A 19618-nucleotide genomic window follows, 5' to 3' on the forward strand; every position below is an offset into this window, starting at 1 on the left:
TTAAGAATAATATATCAAAACCAAAACTACTTTCCTACCTCCATTCCCTCAAAAAGCCAGTAGACATTGTCACTGTACAACACAACTGCTAAGGCTAAAAATTTAGTCATCTTTGATTCCGCTCTCCCTAACACCCCATTATCCAAACCGTTCGAAAGTCAATTTGGCTATAGCTTCAAAATTATACCAAATGCTCTTACTATCTATGTTATTATCATTTCTTATCTGGAGTACCGCAATAGCCTCCTAGGTTATTTTTTTGCTTTCACTTTCAGCCTTATACTGTTTGTTCTCCACAGAACAGTGGTTAATTTTAAAACATAAATCTTGTATCATTTCTCTGCTTAAAACTCTCTAATGTCTTACCACCACACTGACTAAAATGTGTTACAATGGACTTTAAGCATCTAAATCAATGCTGACGAAAAGAAATATGATGTGAGCCAAATATATGATTTTAAATTTTATAGTAGCCACTTTAAAAAAGTAAAAATATACAGGTTAATTTTAGTAATACGTTTTACTTAACTAATTTCATTATAAACCAAAACCAAACCCACTGTCATTGCCACATAGGGTTTCCAAGGCTGTAAATCTTTACGGAGGCAGACTGCCACATCTTTCTCCTGTGGAGCAGCTGGTGGATTCAAACTGCTACCTTTCAGTTAGCAGCTGAGCACTTAACCACCACGCCACCAGGGCTCCTGTATATTTTATACTTACAGCATAATTCACTTCAACTAGCCACATTTCAGTGTTCAACATAACATGTAGTTTATAGTTATTATATTGGGCAGCACAGCTCTAAATGTTTTAGCTCCTGTTGACCTCTACAAGTTCATCTCCTAACATTGTTGGCTTTGCTTCAGCCACAGTAGTATTCCTGCTGTTCATCAAACACCCCAAGGCTCATTTACTTGTCATTTACATTTGCTGTTCCCTCTGTGTAGAATGCTCTTCCCCTAGATCTTCACATGGTTCACTCCTTTCCCCAATTAAAGTCACTGATCAAGCATCACCTCTTTATAGAGGCCATTCCTGCCCAGTCAATTCAAAAGAGCAGTCCCTATCCTCCAGTACTTTATATTCCCTTATTCTGCTTTATTTTTCTTCCCAGCCTTGCTATTTGTTATTTTATTATAAATTCAAGTTTCTATATCTATCTCCCCTCACTAGAATATAAACTCTATGAAGTAGTAGACCTTTTCAGTCTCATTCCTCTGCCCCAAACAGTGCTTGGCATATGGCAGGAGATCAGTATTTATTAAATAAATGAATAAATGTGCAAGGGGAGGCATACGTGACTTTTTTTTTTTTTTTTTGCAACAGTGTTTGTAAAAACAATAACAACAATAAATGGAAAAACCCAAATGTCCCACCGAAATAGTATGCCAATCAATTTTGGCATATACATGGTATTTAATACTATACAGTAGTTTTAAAAGGTCTTTGTCTTAGTTATCCAGTGCTGCTACAACAGAAATACCACAAGTAGATGGCTTTAACAAAGAGAAATTTATTCTCTCACAGTCTAGGAGGCCAGAAGTCTGAAAGCAGGGTGCAAGCTCCAGGGGAAGGCTTTTGCTTTCTGTTGGTTCTGGGGGAAGGTCCTTGTCATCAGTCTTTCCCTGGTCTAGGAACTTCTTAGAACAGGTCCAAAGGACCCACTCCCCTCCTGGTTCTTCATTCTTGGTGGTCGGAGGTCCCTATCCTGTCTGCTCATTTCTGACTTTTATATCTCAAAAAAGACTGACTCAAGATACAACCTAATGCTGTAGATTGCGGCCTGCCACATTAACATAACTGCCTCTAAACCTGCCTAATCAACATCATAGAGATTAGGATTTACAACACATAGGAAAATCACATCAGATCACAAAATGACGGACAACCACACAATACTGGGAATCATGGCCTAGCCAAGTTGACACACAATTTGAGGGGACACAATTCAATCCATAACAGTCTTTATATACACAACCTGAAAAAACTTAATGTTTAGCCGAAAAGCAAGCTTTTTAAAAATATTCTATTTCTTCAGATAAAGAAAAAGGTCTTCACGGATGTGTACCAAAACTCCTAATAGTACCTCTGTAGAAAGGACTGGGAATAGGGATGGAAATCAATGAGGGTCTTTAGCTTTAACTGTTAAGGTTTGAATTTTTGCAATGAGAATATATTTATGTATTAATTTTTCAAATTTAAAAATATAATTGCATAGTAAAATAAAATAGTACAAAATACATGAAAATATAAAAAGCCTTATCTCTAAGTGTCTTAGTTATCTCGGGCTGCTATAACAGAAATACCACAAGTGGATCGATTTAACAAAGGGAAATTTATTCTCTCACAGTCTAGAAGGCTAGAAGTCCAAATTTAGGATGCCAGCTCCATAAGAAGGCTTTCTCTTTCTGTCAGCTCTAGAGGAAGGTCCTTGTCATCTATCTTCCCCTGGTGTAGGAGCTTCTCCTTGCAAGAAGCCTGGGCTCAAACGAGCTGCTCTGCTCCTGTCACTGCTTTCTTGGTGGTTATGAGCCCCCCAGGTCTCTCTGCTCACTTCTCTCTTTTGTATCTCAAGAGACTGAATTAAGACACAATTTAATCTTGTAGATTGAGTCTTGCCTCATTAACATAACTGCCTCTAATTCTGCCTCACTAACATCATGTTGTTGTTGCTGTTGTTGTTAGGTGCCATCGATTCCATTCTGACCCATAGCGACCCTATAGGACAGTAGAACTGCTCCATAGAGTTTCCAAGGAGCATCTGGTGGATATGAACTGCCGACCTTTCGGGTAGCAGCCGAGCTCTTAACCACTACACCACCAGGGCTTCTTCAACATCACAGAGGTAGGATTTACAACACATAGGAAAATCACATCAGATGACAAAATGGTGGACAATCACATAATACTAAGAATCATGGCCTATCCAAGTTGACACATATTTTGGGGGGACACAATTTAATTATCACTGCATCTTGACTGCACAATTTGCTGATGTTGCATAACTCAAAATAAGAAGAAACAGCTGCAAACATCCATTAATAATTGAACGTGGAATTCACCAAGTAGGAATACAGAAAACTGGAAGTCATCAAAAATGAAATGGAATGCATCAAGAGCGATATCTTAGGCATTAGTGAGCTGAAACGGACTGGTATTGGCCATCTTGAATCAGACAATCATATGGTCTACTATGTCAGGAATGACAAACTGAAGAGGAATAGCGTTACATTCATCATCAAAAATGTCAAGATCTATCCTGAAGTACAACACTGTCAGTGATGATAATTTTCATACAACAAGAAGAAAGACCAGTCAATACAACTATTATTCAAATTTATACACCAACAACTATGGTCAAAGATGAAGAAACTGAAGATTTTTACCAACTTCTGCAGTCTGAAATTGAACAAACATGCAATCAAGATGCATTGATAATTATAAGTGACTGGAATGCGAAACTTGGAAACAAAGAAGAATCAGTAATTGGAAAACACAGCCTTACTGACAGAAACAACACTGGTGATCACAGGACAGAATTTTGGAAGACCAATGACTTATTCATTACAAATAATCTTTTTCAAACAACATAAATGGTGACTATACACATGAACCTCACTGGATGGATACACAGGAATCAAATCGACATCTGTGGAAAGAGACGATGCAAAACCTCAATATCGTCAGTCAGAACATGGCCAGGGGCCGACTGAGGGACAGGCCATCAATTGCTCATATGTAAGTTCAAGTTGAAGCTGAAGAAAATTAAAACAAGTTCACGACAGCCAAAGTACGACCTTGAGTATATCCCACCTGAATTTAGAGACCATCTCAAGAATAGATTTGATGCACTGAACACTAATGACCAAAGACCAGATGAGTTGCGGATGACATCAAGGATATCATACATGAAGAAAGCAACAGGTCATTAAAAAGACAGGAAAGAAAGAAAAGACCAAAATGGATGTCAGAAGAGACTCTGAAACTTGCTCTGGAAAGCTGAGTAGCCAAAACTAACAGAAGAAATGATGAAGTAAAAAAACTGAAGATTTCAAAGGGCAGCTCAACAAGACAAAGTAAAGTATTATAACAACATGTGCAAAGACTTGGAGTTAGAAAACCAAAAGGGACGAACACGTTCGACATTTTTCAAGCTGAAAGAACTGAAGAAAAAAATTCAAGCCTCGAGTTTCAATATTGAAGCATTCTATGGGCAAAATGTTGAAGGAAGCATCAAAAGACGATGGAAGGAATACAGAGTCACTGTACCAAAAAGAACTGGTAAATGTTCAACATTTCAGGAGGTGGCATATGATCAAGAACCAATGCTACTGAAGGAAGGAGTCCAAGCTGCACTGGAGGCACTCGCAAAAAACGAGACTCCAGGAATTGACAGAATACAAATGGAGATGTATCAACAAACGGATGAAACACTGAAAGTGCTCACCTGTCTATGCCAAGAAATTTGGGAGACAGCTACCCGGCCAATCGACTGGAAGAGATCCATTATTTGTGCCTACTCCAAAGAAAGGTGATCCAACAGAATGAAGATATTATCAAACAATATCATTAATATTACCCACAAGTAATTTGCTGAAGATCATTCAAAAGTGGTTGCAGCAGGACATCGACAGAGAACTGCCAGAAATTCAAGTTGGACTCAGAAGGGGACATGAAACAAGGGATATCATTGCTGATGTCAGATGGATCTTGGCTGAAAGCGAACAGTACCAGAAAGATGTTTACCTGTGTTTCATTGACTATTCAAAGGTATTCGATGTGTGGATCATAAAAAATTGTGGATAACACTGGGAAGAACGGGAATTCCGGAACACTTGATTATGCTCATGTGGAACCTGTACATAGAACAAGAGGCAGCTGTTCGAACAGAACTAGGGGCTACTGCATGGTTTAAAATCAGGAAAGGTGTGTGTCAGGGCTGATTCCTTTCACCATAGTTATTCAATCTGTATGCTGACCAAATAATCTGAGAAGCTAAACTATATGAAGAAGGAGGTGGCATCAGGACTGGAGGAAGAGTCACTAACAACCTGCAATACGCAGATGACACAAGTTTGATTACTGAAAGCAAAGAGAACTCGAAGCACTTACTGATGAAGATCAAAGACTATAGCCTTCAGTATGGATTACACCTCAACATAAAGAAAACAAAAATCTTCACAACTGGACCAGTAAACAACAACATGATAAATGCAGAAAAGACTGAAGCTGTCAAGGATTTCATTTTACTTGGATCCACAATTAACACTCAGGGAAGCAGCAGTCAAGAAATCAAAGGACATTGCAATGGGCAAATCTGCTGCCAAAGATCTCTTTAAAGTGTTCAAAGCAAAGACATCACTTTAAAGACTAAGGTGCACATGACCAAAGCCATGGTATTTTGAATTGCCTCATATGTGTGTGAAAGCTGGACAATGAATAAGGAAGACTGAAGGATTAAGGAAGACTGAAGGAGAACTGATGCCTTTGAATTATGCTGTTGGCAAGGAATAATGACTTTACCGTGGACTGCCGGAAGAACGAACAAATATGTCTTGGAAGAAGTACAGCAGAATGCTCCTTAGAAGTGAGAATGGTGAATCTTCATCTCATGTACTTTGGACGTGTTATCAGGAGGGACCGTTGCCTGGAGAAGGACACCATGTTTGGTAAAGTAGAGGGTCAGCGAAAAAGAGGAAGACCCTTAATGAGATGGGTTGACACAGTGGCTGCAACAATGGGCTCAAATACAACAACTGCGAGGATGATGCAGGACCGGACAGTGTTTCGTTTTGTTGTACACAGCATCGCTGTGAGTCAGAACTGACTCGACAGCACCTGACAACAACGACAATCTCTAAATGAATGCATTATAGATGATTCTTAATTTTTGTATTTCCCACGTTTTCTACAAGCAATACAGACATATAAAAAAAATTCTTTAAAAGAACACTCAACTTAAATCTTAAGTGATATATTTTTAACTGTGTAAACTTTCATGATTACTACTGTGTTTAGTATTTAAGTCTAGAAGATCTTAGAAAACATCTTAAGAGATGATTTTTCTTTTCACAAAACCATGTACCTCCCAAAAAAGAAACAAGAAGAAAAATACACGCAACTATTTACTAAAACTCTGGATGTTTAATAACTTTTTAAGTTCACTAATAATGAAATAGGAAACACTGGTGGCATAGTGGTTAAGTGCTATGGCTGCTAACCAAAAGGTCAGCAGTTCAAATCCACCAGGCGCTCCTCGGAAACTCTATGGGGCAGTTCTACTCTGTCCTACAGGGTCGCTATGAGTCGGAACTGACTCGATGGCAACGGGTTTGTTTTTTTTTTTAAGTAATGAAATAAATAATGGAGATAAATAGATTTGACCTCATGAAAAAATTAAACACTTCTGTCAAAGAAATTAAAAAGTAAAAATTTGAAGACAATATTTTCAACAAATATGACAATGTGTTAATTTTCTTACTGAAGAACAGTGCTCCTCAGTGGGGGCACCAGTAGCACTTGAGTAGAACAATTCTTCATCTTCACTGAGTAGGACTGTCCCATTCATTAAGCACCCGTGGGCCCTGACTACTAAATGCTAGTTGCTGCAACAACTAAAAAAGGCTCTCAAGAGCCACTATCAGAGTGCTCATATATCACACAATGAAAAACACAAAGGCTACCCAAGGGAACATGACAGACAATTACAAAAAACAGAATAACTAAAAATATGGAGGGGGGATAACATGGATAGGAGTAAGCTCACTACTAATCAAAGAAAAGAAAACTAAAATATAAACAATTTTCACTTACCAAATAGGCAAAAAATAAAAATTCAATACTGGGGAGAGTGAAGCAAGGTGAAAATACAAACTACCAACAATTCTGTCAAGCAACAAGGCATTACAGACCAAAAACTTTAAATATACTCATATTCATTCTACTCTTTAACACTAGTAATTCTACCTCTTGGTATCTCTGTAAAGGCAACCATCTTAAATGGAATATCCTTTGGGTTTTATTTTATAGTAGTGGATAATCAGGAATAACTTAAACATCTAACAGCTAAGAAAACTGTGGAAGGATAGAAAAATGATGGACCGTTAGGCTGCCTACGAAAATACTTGAGTTTAAAACAAAACTAATATGGGAAAAATGTTTGCTAAATGCTAACTGAAGGATACCAGTATTCCTATGGAGCCCTGGTGGCACAGTGGTTAAGAGCTCAGGCTGCTAACCAAAAAGGTCAGTGGTTAAAATCCACCAGCCACTCCTTGGAAACTCTATGGGGCAGTTCTACTCTGTTATATAGGGTCACTATGAGTCGGAATCAACGCAATGGCACTCAACAACAAATATTACTATATATTTAAAAGGATTTTAAGTACGAAAAAACACACATATAAGGATTGTCACTGCAGCTCTGTTTACAATAGTAAAATAAAACACAAACTGCTTATACAGTAATAGGGAATGAATAACTAAATGGTATCCCCATGAAATGGAATGCTATATAGCCACTGGAAATCATATTCTAAAACATTCAAATTACATGGAGATAATATTCTTCACCTATCAGAATGACAAAAATAAAAATACTGACCTCAAACATACTTGCTGCTGGTAAAGGGGTAAACTAATAAAATCCTTTGGCAATCTGATGACATATATCAATATTACAAAAGCATAAAATACCCTTTGACACAGTAGTTCCACTTCTAGGAATTTATTTAGTGTGTATACTACACATCTGCAAAATCATATACAGGATTAGGTGCACCACTGTGGCAACAAAAGGCTGTAAACATAAATATTCACCAAAGAGTGATTGGTTATACAAATCATAGTACATTTGTCCAATGTACAATGCATGAAGTTATAAAAAAAGAACGAAGAAGCTGTTTATGTATGCCAATCTCCAAGCCATGGTCAGTGGTGCAATTCTTGCCTTCCATGGTGGAGACCCCAGTTTGATTCCCAGCCAATATGCAGCCACCACCTGTCTGTCAGTGGAGGCTTGTGTGCTGCTATGATGATGAACAGGTTTCAGTGGAACTTCCTGACTAAAACAGACATGGAAGAAAGGCTTGGCGATCTACTTCTGAAATCCAGCTAATGAACCCCTATGGATCACAATGGTTCCATCCCCAAACATCACGGGGATGGCACAGGACTGGGCAGTGTTTCGTTCTGCTGTGCATGGGGTCACCAAGGGTTAGGGGCCGACTGGACAGGAGCTAAATGGGGGCGGACTGGATAGCAGCTAAAAACAACAATGTCCTTGAGACATTTTGGTTGTTTAAAAAAAGAAAGCAAGGTACAGAAAAGTGTGTGTGTATTTTTATTTTTTATTGCGCTTTAGGTGAAAGTTTAGGGTAAATTAGCTTCTCATTTAAAATTTTATACACAGATTGTTTCGTGACACTGGTTGCAATCCTGCATTGTGTCAGCACTCTCCCCATTTCACTTGCCACCTCTGGTTCCCCGGTTCCATTCGTTTTTTGTGTATTTTTAAAAGGAGCAAAAAACCCCCCACCATGTGTGTATTTGTTTCTATAACAGAGGCATCAGACAGAAAAGGAAACTGGGAGAAAGGGGAAAGAGGAAGATATTTTTGCTGTAGAAACTTGTGTACCTTTTCAATTTTATATCACATGAATATTTTAACTATTAAAATTATTTTAAAGATGAAAAAGAAAAAATTATCAAAGATTGATGAACACAAGAGAATTCTCAATGCCCTTATATTTAAGAAAAATGAAAGAGCAAATTATTATTAAAAGTACTACACAAATCCCATGATCTGTATTAGTAGCTATGAAGAACAACGGTGACACAAAAGATGGCTCGCATACTATGTATGTCTCTAACATTACTAAAATCAGGGGTTTATTTATTTATTCTTAAAATATTTTATTGCGTTTTTGGTGAAAGTTCACACAGCCAATTAGGTTCCCATTTAACAATTTCTACACAATTTGTTCACTGACATTTTTCACAGTGTGTCAGCTTTCTCAATATTTCTGTTCCTGTTGTTCCATCTCCAGTAATCTACTTTTCCTGCCCCCTTGCCTTCTCATCTTTGCATCTGAGTACATGTTGACTGTTTGGTCTCATATAAATGAAAAAAAAAAAAGTCAGGTTTTACTGAATAAGAAATAGGACACAGTATTTCCTCTATAATTATGATTTCCTGGTATCACTAAATAATACATATAATCACACAAACATCTGGTCAACTTTTTATTCTTCCATGAAAAAATGAAAATAATGTTGAGAAATACCAGAAATACATTTAAAGGAAAAATTAAGTTCATGCAATTTTCAATGGAATAATTTATGAATAGTTTAATAATACTACAATATAATCAAAGTTTTCAGAGTGGTAGGCTGCAGGTGGTAGGTTTGCTGCAAATTTGTTTAATCTGAATGAGTTGCAGCTATTTTTATAAAACCCAGGTTGAATTTTTCTTGAGATCTGGCAATGTGGACAATTTCTGTACAATAATCAGCAGTCTTCTGACCTAGCAGATGAGGTATACATGTTCCAGTATGACCTAGTTCCCACTATTACCTATTAGCTTGTTACCACTTACTATCTACCTCACCTCATGCCCTCACCTGCCTTCAGTGTGTGATACCTAATTGAATCTATTTTGTAATGAATATACACTTACCTTAATAAGCTCACTGAAAAAAAAATTAATCATACAAAAATGCATAAAATAAAAAAACCCTAACACTTAGATATAACTTATTAGTATTTTTATGTATATCCTTCTACTTTTTTCTATACAGATAGATTACAATATGTTGCTTTTAATCAACAGTATCATTCACCTTTGTATGTCAATAATAGATACATATCATAAATTTCAAAAATTTTCTGAAATGCTTATATTTATAAATTTCTACAACAAATACATTTCATAAAAAATATCAGTGAGAAGTAACAAGCTTGTAAGTAAAAATAGCATAATCTTGTGGTTTCACACTTAAATAATTCCCCGATTTACCTTAAAATAACATGACTGAAGGATGATGGGGAAAAGCAGGCCAAGGACATCGGAAACTAATTTTAAAATGTATGGTAAAGGACAAGGTATTTATAATTAGACAATAAGTAATGCAGTGACTTTTTTACATTGAAAGTTATTTGAAAGTTTCACACAGTAAGAGGGAGTCAGCATAGTATTGAGGCTTGAGGCTTGAAAAAGTAGACAGTAAACCCTTCTTAACTATTAAGATGCTGAGCAAGTCTTTTGCCCCTTCTGATTACCCTAGCTAATTTCTAGGTATACTTAAAGATTCTGCTTAGCCAGAGTACACTCTGGGAAGTTTACCCTGGCTCTTTAAGGGTTAAATGATCCTCCCATGTTGAATCTTGTTCTCATTATACACTTCTCTGTAAACTCCTTGAACTCAGAACCTTTGTGTATCAACACCAAGCACAGTGCCTGGCCCAGAGCCACAAATACCAAATGGAAAGAACGTAAGCCAATCCAGGCAAGAGCAAAACTAGTCTTGTCGATTCGGACTCACAGCGACCCTACAGGACAGAGTAGAACCTCCCCATATGGTTTCCAGGGGTGCGTGGTAGATTCAAATGCCAACCTTTTGGTTAGGAGCTGAACTCTTAACTACTACGCCACCAGGGTTCCTGCTCTTATAAAGCATAATTCGATGCTTTTTCCCCATGTGTACTACGGCTCACATGACGTATTGCTAATATTTATCTGTAGTTAGTAAATTATACCATTGTCTACCAATAACCATCCTCTCGGAGTCCCTGAGTGGCACAAACAGTGAAGCATGTAGCTTAAGTTTGCTTAAGGTTGGCAGTTCAAGTCCACCCTGAGGCACCTCAGAAGGTGTCGCGATCTACCTCCAAAAAATCAGGCATTGAAAACCCTACGGAGCACAGTTCCATTCTGACACAATGTGGGGTCACCCTGAGTCAGAATTAACAGTGACTGGTTTTTTGGAACCACTCTCCCAGCCTAATCCACAATGGAAACAGAGCCCATTCCCTAGTTCTGGCTCCTAGACTTGCATTCTTTCTACTAAGAAAATTGCTGGGTTTTTTTTTTTTTTTTTTTTTTCATTCTGAAAGAATCCACTGTAAGAGGGAGCAACTTCAGTTCAGGACCAGGAAACAAAGATGGGAAATTCTCATGTGCTTAAGTTTAAGAAAAACAGGTGACAATTTTTATACAAGATTTCTACCTCTAAGTACAATCATATAAATTAAACTAATTCAATTTATAGCAGATCTTGAAGATTACTTTCAAGGAAGGCAATCTAACACTTGTATCAACCTCTCTACTCCATCCCCAATGTAGAGCTCAGAGATCAAATTAGAAATGAAAATGGGTTGCTTTAAAAACATATTTAAGTACACTTATGTATGCCGAGTTGCTAATAAATTAAGTAAAAACAGCTAACACTTTGAGCTGAGTGTCATGAAAGACAACTATGGTCTTCCATATAATGCCCCTTCGATTAGTGTCTGACAGATAGTCACAAACCACTGGTCTGGTAGGAATACCATTAAAAGAGTATAGACACTTCTTAAATTAAGTCCTTTAGAAAATTTAAAAAGGCAAAAGCTGTAATGTTGCCAAGTTCTGTGTTAAAATAGGATATTATAACTACAAATATGTTAGTACTAAAGGAGCCCTGGTGGCACAAATGGTTAAACATTAGGCTGCTAACTGAAAGGTTGGAAATTCGAACCCACTCAGTAGCTCTGTGGGAGAAAGACCTGGCAATCTGCTTCCATAAAGATTATAGCCTACCATAACATATACAATTTTGCAACAACAATAACCACCAAAAAATGTGTGTGGTTACATAGGTAGATACGTATGCTTATACAGTCATGCGTTGCTTAACATCCACGATACATTCTGTGAAACAGGACGTTATGTGATTTGGATGTTGTGCGAACACCGTATCACATATAGGCAGTCCCGAAGTTATGAATATCGGACTTAGGGACAACTCGTACTTAAGAACAGACTGCGATAAAGTCTATTATGTTAAAAATTTGAGTTAAATACAACGGTTTGTAATAACAAATACACACACTACTGTGTGACGCTCATGAAAACACTGCACAATTTGGAAGTGTTTTATAGGGATAAAAAGGTAAAATATATACTACATATGTATAATCTTATGGGACCACGGACGTATATTCGGTCGGACGTAGCCCGAACAGACGTTATCCAGTGCATGACTGTATATCTATAAGTAAGCAGATATGAATATAAAAGTGTGCATGCATAGGTGTTTCTGTAGGCAAATGTATATACATGTTTATGTGTGCTACATATATATCTATATATAAAATAAAGCACATTGGGGGCACAGTTATGAATACTTCCTAGACATAACCAAATACCTTGCGTGATTGGTTTGCTGGGTTTGAGGGCTTAGGACCATAGTCTCGTGGGGCAACTCAGTCAATTCGCATAACATAGCTCATAAAGATAATGTTCTACATCCTAGGTTGGTGAGTAGCGTCTGGGGTGTTAAATAGCTTGTGAGAGGCTATCTAAGATAGAATACTGGCCTCTACACGTCTGGAGCAAAAGAGAAAGAAGAAAACCAAAGCCTCAAAGAAGAAACTGATCTACAGGACTAGCAGTCTACACGAACCCGGCCTCACTTACCTTGAGGCCAGAAGAACTAGATGGTGCCTGGCTACCACTACCGACCATTCCAACCAGGGACACAATAGATGGTCCTGGATAGAATATGAGAAAAATGTAGAAAACTCAAATTCCTAAAAAAGTCCAGACTTACTGGACCAGTAGAATCTAGAGGAACCCCCGAGACTATCACCTTACAATGCCCGTTAAACCTGGAACTCAAACCACTCCCCCCAGTGGCCACCTATCAACTCAAACCACTCCCCCCAGTGGCCACCTATCAGCCAAAAGACAGAGTGGGTCATAAAATAAGTATCACCCATGAGTACTGTGCTCCTCTAAACAATCATCTAAATGAGATCTAACAGTCAAAATTTACCCTAGATCAAAAATGATAAGGTAAGGAGGGACAAAGAAGCTAGATTAATGGAAACAGAACAACCAGAATTGAAATGAGAATGCTGACTCATTGTGAAAAGTATAACCAATGTCACTGAATAATATGTATAGAAATTGTTACATAAGAACCTAATTTGCTACGTAAATCTACTCCAAAAACACAATAAAATCATTTATTAAAAAGAGGAAAATAAATAAGATTACAGCCTAGAAAACCCTACGGGGCAGTTCCACTCTGTCACATGGGGTTGCTACGAGTCGAAAATTGACCCAACAGCACCCAACAACATGTTAGTTCCAAACCAAAAAAACAAATACTAACTGGGAAATCTCTGCCAAAACTCTAATATTGTACTTCTTCAATTATTTAAGTCCTCATAATGATAAATTTATTCTGCTGTCTTCAGAGACATACCTATACCATTCTAGTCCCTCATTATTCAATCCAGTAATCCCTACATAAAGAATCAAACTTTTGAGTTTGAAGAAACCTTATCGACAACCTAGTCCAATCTTCTCATTTTATAGATTAAGAACAAGAGGACTAGAGAGCTGAAGTGACTGTCTCAAGATTACAAGTGGAAAAAAGCAAGTTTTCTGGTTTAGTACTCTCTACAACTTCACTGTAAAAACTAGCTTGTTAGCTGCCAGTGAGTCAATTCCAACTCATGGTGACCTCATGTGTGCAGAGCAGAACTGCTCCACAGGATTTTCAAGGCTCTGACCTTTCAGAAGCAGACTGCCAGGCCTGTCTTCCAAGATGACTCTGGGTGGGTTTGAACCGGTAGCCTTTCTACTAGTAGTCACATGCTTAACTGTTTTTGCCACCCATATTCTAGATAATGACTCATTTAATTTTACTTTCTACCATATGACCACTATGTTGCTGTGTGCTGTCAAGTAGATTCTGACTCAGTGACCCTACAGAAGGATGGAACTTCCCCATAGGGTTTCCAAGGTTGTAGTCTTTATGGAAGCAGACCGCAACATCTTTTTCCCATGGAGCGGCTGGTGGGTTCAAACCACCAACCTTTTGGTTAGCAACCGACCACTTAACCACCGCACCACCAGGGCTCCTCTATCTATGACCACTATACAATGGTTACATTATGAAAGTTTTAAGCTAAAGTTGACACATAATTAACCTTACAGTAGCTTTTTCATTTTAAAAAGCAATGATTTAAGGAATCATTCATATTTAAAAAGTCATTTTAATATTGAAGACTGATGTTTACACTTATAATATTGCTGTTACATGTCGGCAGGTCAGTTCCAACTTAGTGACCCATGAACAACAGAACAAAACAGTGCCCAGTCCTGTGCCATCCTCACAATCGTTGTTATGCTTGAGCCCACTGTACAGCCACTGTGTTAATCCATCTCATCTCATTGAGGGTCTTCTTTTTCACTAAGCCTCTACTTTACCAAGCATGATGTCCGTCTTCAGGGACTGATCCCTCCTGATAATATGTCCAGAGTACCTGAGACAAAGTCTTGTTGTCCTCACTTCTAAGGAGCACTTTGGCTGTACTTCTCCCAAAACAGATTTGTTCATTCTTCTGGCAGTCCATGGTATATTCAATATTCTTCGCTAACAGCATAATTCAAAGGCATCGATTCTTCTTTGGTCTTCTTTATTCACTGTTCAGCTTTAGCATACATATGAGGCCACTGAAAACACCGTGGCTTGGGCCATGCGCACCTTAGTTCTTAAAGTGACACTTCTGCTTTTTAACACTTTAAAGAGGTATTTTGCAGCAGATTTGCCCAATGCAATGCATCGCTGGATTTCCTGACTGCAGTCTCCATGGGAAAATTAATATTACATAGTTAAATTCAGCGGTAGAATTCTCGACTTCCACGCGGGAGACTTGGGTTCGATTCCCAGCTAATCCACCTCAAGCACAGCCACCACCCATCTGTCAGTGGAGGCTTGCATGTTGTTATGATGCTGAATAGGCTTCAGTGGAGCTTCCAGACTAAGCCAGACTAGGAAGAAAGGCCTGGTAATCCACTTCTGAAAAAACCAGCTAATGAAAACCTCATGGATCCCAATAATCTGATCCCACTGGGCATGGGTTGCCATGCGTCTCGGGCCAACTTGAGGGCAGCTAACAACAAGAAATTTCAGTAAGAGGTTGGCAATCATTTTATGCCACTACTCAAACTAAAACAAAGTGCAAAAGCATTCCTGTCTAGTGCTGAAAGTACAAAGTTCCAGTTACAGCAGTTTTCTCTTAATATTTATAGTACTGACTGTAGTAAATTTCAAGATGTAAGTTTTCCCCTACAAAAATATAAATATACTTAATGGGTTCTATGCATTAAACTAGGGCAAAACCATTGACACTTAAACCAAATGAAAACTGAAACTCAGTGCTAACATTAAAACCAAACAAAATACCACAATGTAGAAGAAAGATTTGCAACAATCTCTTCAAATCACTTGAATTAATTACTACATGTAACAAGACACATCAGTATATTAGAATATTAAAAATAGATAATACATTATAATTCTGTTGAACTATCCTATTAGTAAAATAATGAAAAAAACAGTCAACATGTATTTCCTAAAAGAGGCAACTACTGAAAGAATTAACTGCAGATATTGTCATGGTAACTAATAGAACTATTCAACCTATTAAGAATGGCTACTACTTTCCTTTTGCATAAAGAAAGGCATGCTGTCTGACAAAAAAAACTTAATTTAAAATATGCAAAATATCAAAAAGACAAATAACAAAGATCTATGTAGAGGCCACAGATACTGCAAGACCACAACAACAAGCACCAAAAAATAAAGACTTGAAGTAAAAATAAATATAACAAACGCTCTTCACTTCACTCATAGAACTTCTGAGTTCTCACTGAAAGCCAATTTTACACAAAATTTTAACAAACTTGATTATTTATTTTTCGAGCCCAGAGCCGATGGCAGTTGGAAATAAAAATAACATCATTTTAGAGAAACTATTTTGTTCTGCAAGCCTTCATCTTAAGTGAGAATAACAGCACAATTGGAAGAGCGTAGTCATTGTCACTGAAGTGTACATGTAGAAATTTTTGAAATGGTCTATCTTTGGCTATGTGTATTTTCACCAAAAAAAAAAAAAAAGAGGTTGAGAAGTTAGAGGGTTGATATGTTGTAGGGTTGTTAACCAATGTTATAAAACAACATGTGTACTTCTGTTTCATGAGAAACTATTTGTTCTGTAAGCCTTCACCCGAAGTACAATAAAAAATAAAATAAAATAAAAAATAAATTAAAAAAATAAAAAATAACATCATTTTACACATGAAGAAACTGAGGCTCAGAAAGATGGTCAAGCCAGTAACAAATTCAAATCTTTTAACCTAGGAACTGGCATACTTGCACACACCTGACAGCAAGGGAAGACAGCCCTGACAACTGTCAGCAGAGAAGATATAAAAAACTTAACAGGCAAACACAACAATTTAAAAACACAGAATCATACAAGACAAAACCCATTAGTACTTAGGGCACCACTAACCCCGAATCATAAAGAAAACGTTAAACAATGTGCAATGCACTGTTTAACACAAGGAAATAATGTAATTTGTTAGAGAAATAATCCCATCACAAACAGTTAAAATTTCAAAAAAAGGGGGGGGAGGGGAAAGAGTGCTAAAACGGGTACGTTTTCATGTATATAGAAAACCTGAATGAGAAGCAGCTATTGTATATATCTGAGGCTTTTCTGGACTCTATAGCACTATTTCAGAACTGATAAAATGATCACTGCCCTTCCCCCTCAAATATCATTGTTATGAGCTAGCAATTACTAATTACCCTCTTTTACCGATAACTATTTTTTTCTTATCTGGTTTTAGCTACTGAAAGATACTAACAGACCCCCAAATTTCCGAAACAGCTAATTGCTTCTTGGACATATTTGTGATCGCCACTGCAAAAAACTTGGTACTGCACAGAAAATAGTGATGTCAGAAGAAATTAAAATCAATGCACAAAATGGTGCTTTTATACGATTTCCAAAATGACTGGGCGTCTCCATTCCCACAGACATTTACTTAGCTCCTTAAAAGACTAAAACCCGTTACCGTCGAGTCGATTCCGACTCATAGCCACACTATAGGACAGAGTAGAACTGCCCCACAGGGTTTCCAAGGAGCGCCTGATGGATTCGAACTGCTCACCTTTGGTTAGCAGCCGAGATAGACCAAATTCACACACTTCCTCTAAAGCGTAATTTCAATCTCCTCCTGAAAGGTCTGCGCCACTCAGATCCTCGGGAACGTGGGGGAGAACTTCGCGACAGTTCAAGGATAAGACCCTGGATCTGAGTTTTAAGAAAACGCTCAACCAAGTGGCCTGTGCCCTTAACTATGCATGGTAGCCGCTATCTTTGAGAGGAAAGGTCAGAGTAGGAAAAAAGCTTGTCTTCAGTCTAGTAATCTTAACCCCTGTGATTCAGGTTCCTCGCCCGCCACTCTCCAACCCTAACCTGACAGAACGTCAGGCTGCGCGTCCTCCTCCCCCATCAACCCTTCCACCTACCCCGCAGTAGTGCTCAGTCTTACGATTTTGAAGCACCAAGAATCACCCTGGCTCCCTAGAGTTCAAGCCGCCGTCGCTGCCGCCATATTACAGCTTGTGCGGCAAAATGCGTCAGGAAGGGAGATGTGCGCCCGAGTGGGGAGGGCGGGGGCTGGTTGGAGGAGGAACGTTTCCCGGGCCCAGGAAGCTCGGCTAAAGGCCTTTATTAGCTGCAATAACTGCAAAGCCAGCCCCGCGGTACTCAGAGGTCCCCTCTGGGCTCAGGCAGCTCCGATACCTCGACAAAAAGGCGGTTAACCCGGCCGGGCCTATCGCGCCAGCTCCGCCCCTCTTCCCGGGCCCTTAATGCTGTCGTACCCAGGGCTGCTGCAGAGGACGCCACCGAAACAGCACGAGCCTCGCGCCTCCTACCTGCACCGGTAGAGTCTCCTCTTCCCGGGGTCCGGTCCTTTAAAGCGCTTCAAATCTACCGCCGCCAGAAAAGGCGCTAAACTCCACTAACTGCCTCCCTCCCCCACAGCCCAGTCTCGGAGTGGAGGGAAAGCGTCGCGCCGGAAATACGTCAAGGGTTAGTTGCCCGTACCTCCTGGTGTTCCCTTGCTTGCGTCACCATGGCCCACCCGGGAGTCATAGTGTTTGGCTGCTCGTTAAAGACATAGTTTATATGCTTTATGTGTGGGTTGATTGAGAACATTTATAACCGGCGGAATGTCATATCGTTCGTGAAATGTAATGCTTCGTTTAATAAATACTTAATGATCCTCTACCAGGGAATTGTGAAGGAGCCCTGCCTCCAAGGAGCTTCCAGTTCGGCTCACAGTTCATGCTATGACACAAGTTCTAAAAAACGGAAATGAACAAAGTGCTACTTGAGGACAGAGGAGGAAATTAAAAGGACATTGATGATGTTCTTTGTGGAGTGTTTGTTGATAATCTTCACAGCAACCTGACGATGTAGGTTATTATCTCTGTTTTACAGATAAAGAAAATGTGGCTCAGGGAGGGTAAGTATGTCCCCACCAAAGACATTGTTCATTAATACCAAAGCAAGTTGGGACTACAAAATCCAGTGCCCTTTACGGAAAATAGGACATATATTGTCATTTATTTTAATGGGTAAGGGTCCCTGTATTAGAAATAAATGACCGGTACTATTATCTCTATCCCTCCCTCACTTCCTTCTCCCCCCCTCCTTTCTCTTTCATTCTGTTTTGGTATCAACCCTTGTGGGGGTGTGGGATGTTTTAAAGGAACTAGCTAGAGGGCTTAAATTGTTCTTACTGTATAAAAAGAGCTTAAGTTACCATCATTTAAGTTTTTCACTCACTTAGGTTAATTATTAACATCATTTGGGCCTATGGTGCATGTAAGGGGCTTGACCGATTTTACATAGCAGTGAAATTACAGTTAGACAAATTAGAAAATCTTAGACAATCTTTAGACAAAAGTAGACAATTCTGCCACCGCTCTTGTTTAAACCATTTGCCCTTACTGCAGGAGAGCAGCAACTTCCAGAGAGTATATGAATTTGACCCTTTGTAGTGGGAGGTCAGTTTTGTGATACTGTATGCTGTGAGTTGAAATCGACTCCACGGCAACAGGTTCACGGTTATCTTAAAAAATCTGACATATGTTAAGTACTTCTGAGCAAAGTATTTTTTAAAAAGATGAATTTCTTTGAGCATTGGTTTGTTTGGGATTTTGGGTCTATCTTCCTTTAACATGTATTTTTTTTAAATTTAACTATGATATTCTGATTAGTTTCTCAGGTTTGTTCTTATTGATAGAGGTGATGTGTAAGTGACATTGCTCATAGATGGGTGTATTCTCCTGCTTTTCACCCATTCAATCAGAGAGTTTTTTCAGTTGTTTGTTTTGTTTTTCGAGGACATATTATAGATCGTTATACCATAATTAACATTTTGAAATGTTAACATTACTTGTCTTCTTCTATGATATATTATCTTCATAGATATATGAAGTTATGAATAAATCTTTAGTAGTAAAATATTAAAAGTAT

At 38.4% G+C, this 19618-nt stretch overlaps 1 protein-coding gene across 2 annotated transcripts in view; it reads right to left on the minus strand.

Annotated features, from left to right (window-relative positions):
• Positions 1-18143, minus strand: part of PPIG (peptidylprolyl isomerase G) — a 59329-nt gene extending 41186 nt beyond the window's left edge. The window contains exon 1 of one of the 2 annotated variants that reach the window (XM_023730591.1): positions 18010-18143. The gene's annotated coding sequence lies outside the window, so the exon portion shown is untranslated. Of the gene's footprint in view, positions 1-17598; positions 17949-18009 lie in introns of those variants that run through there. The other variant, XM_023730592.1, reaches the window with a different exon arrangement.
• Positions 18144-19618: the final 1475 nt, after the last annotated feature.

The sequence above is a fragment of the Trichechus manatus genome, unplaced genomic scaffold (genome assembly GCF_000243295.1).
Source record: "Trichechus manatus latirostris isolate Lorelei unplaced genomic scaffold, TriManLat1.0 scaffold00037, whole genome shotgun sequence".
Taxonomy (NCBI): domain Eukaryota; kingdom Metazoa; phylum Chordata; class Mammalia; order Sirenia; family Trichechidae; genus Trichechus; species Trichechus manatus.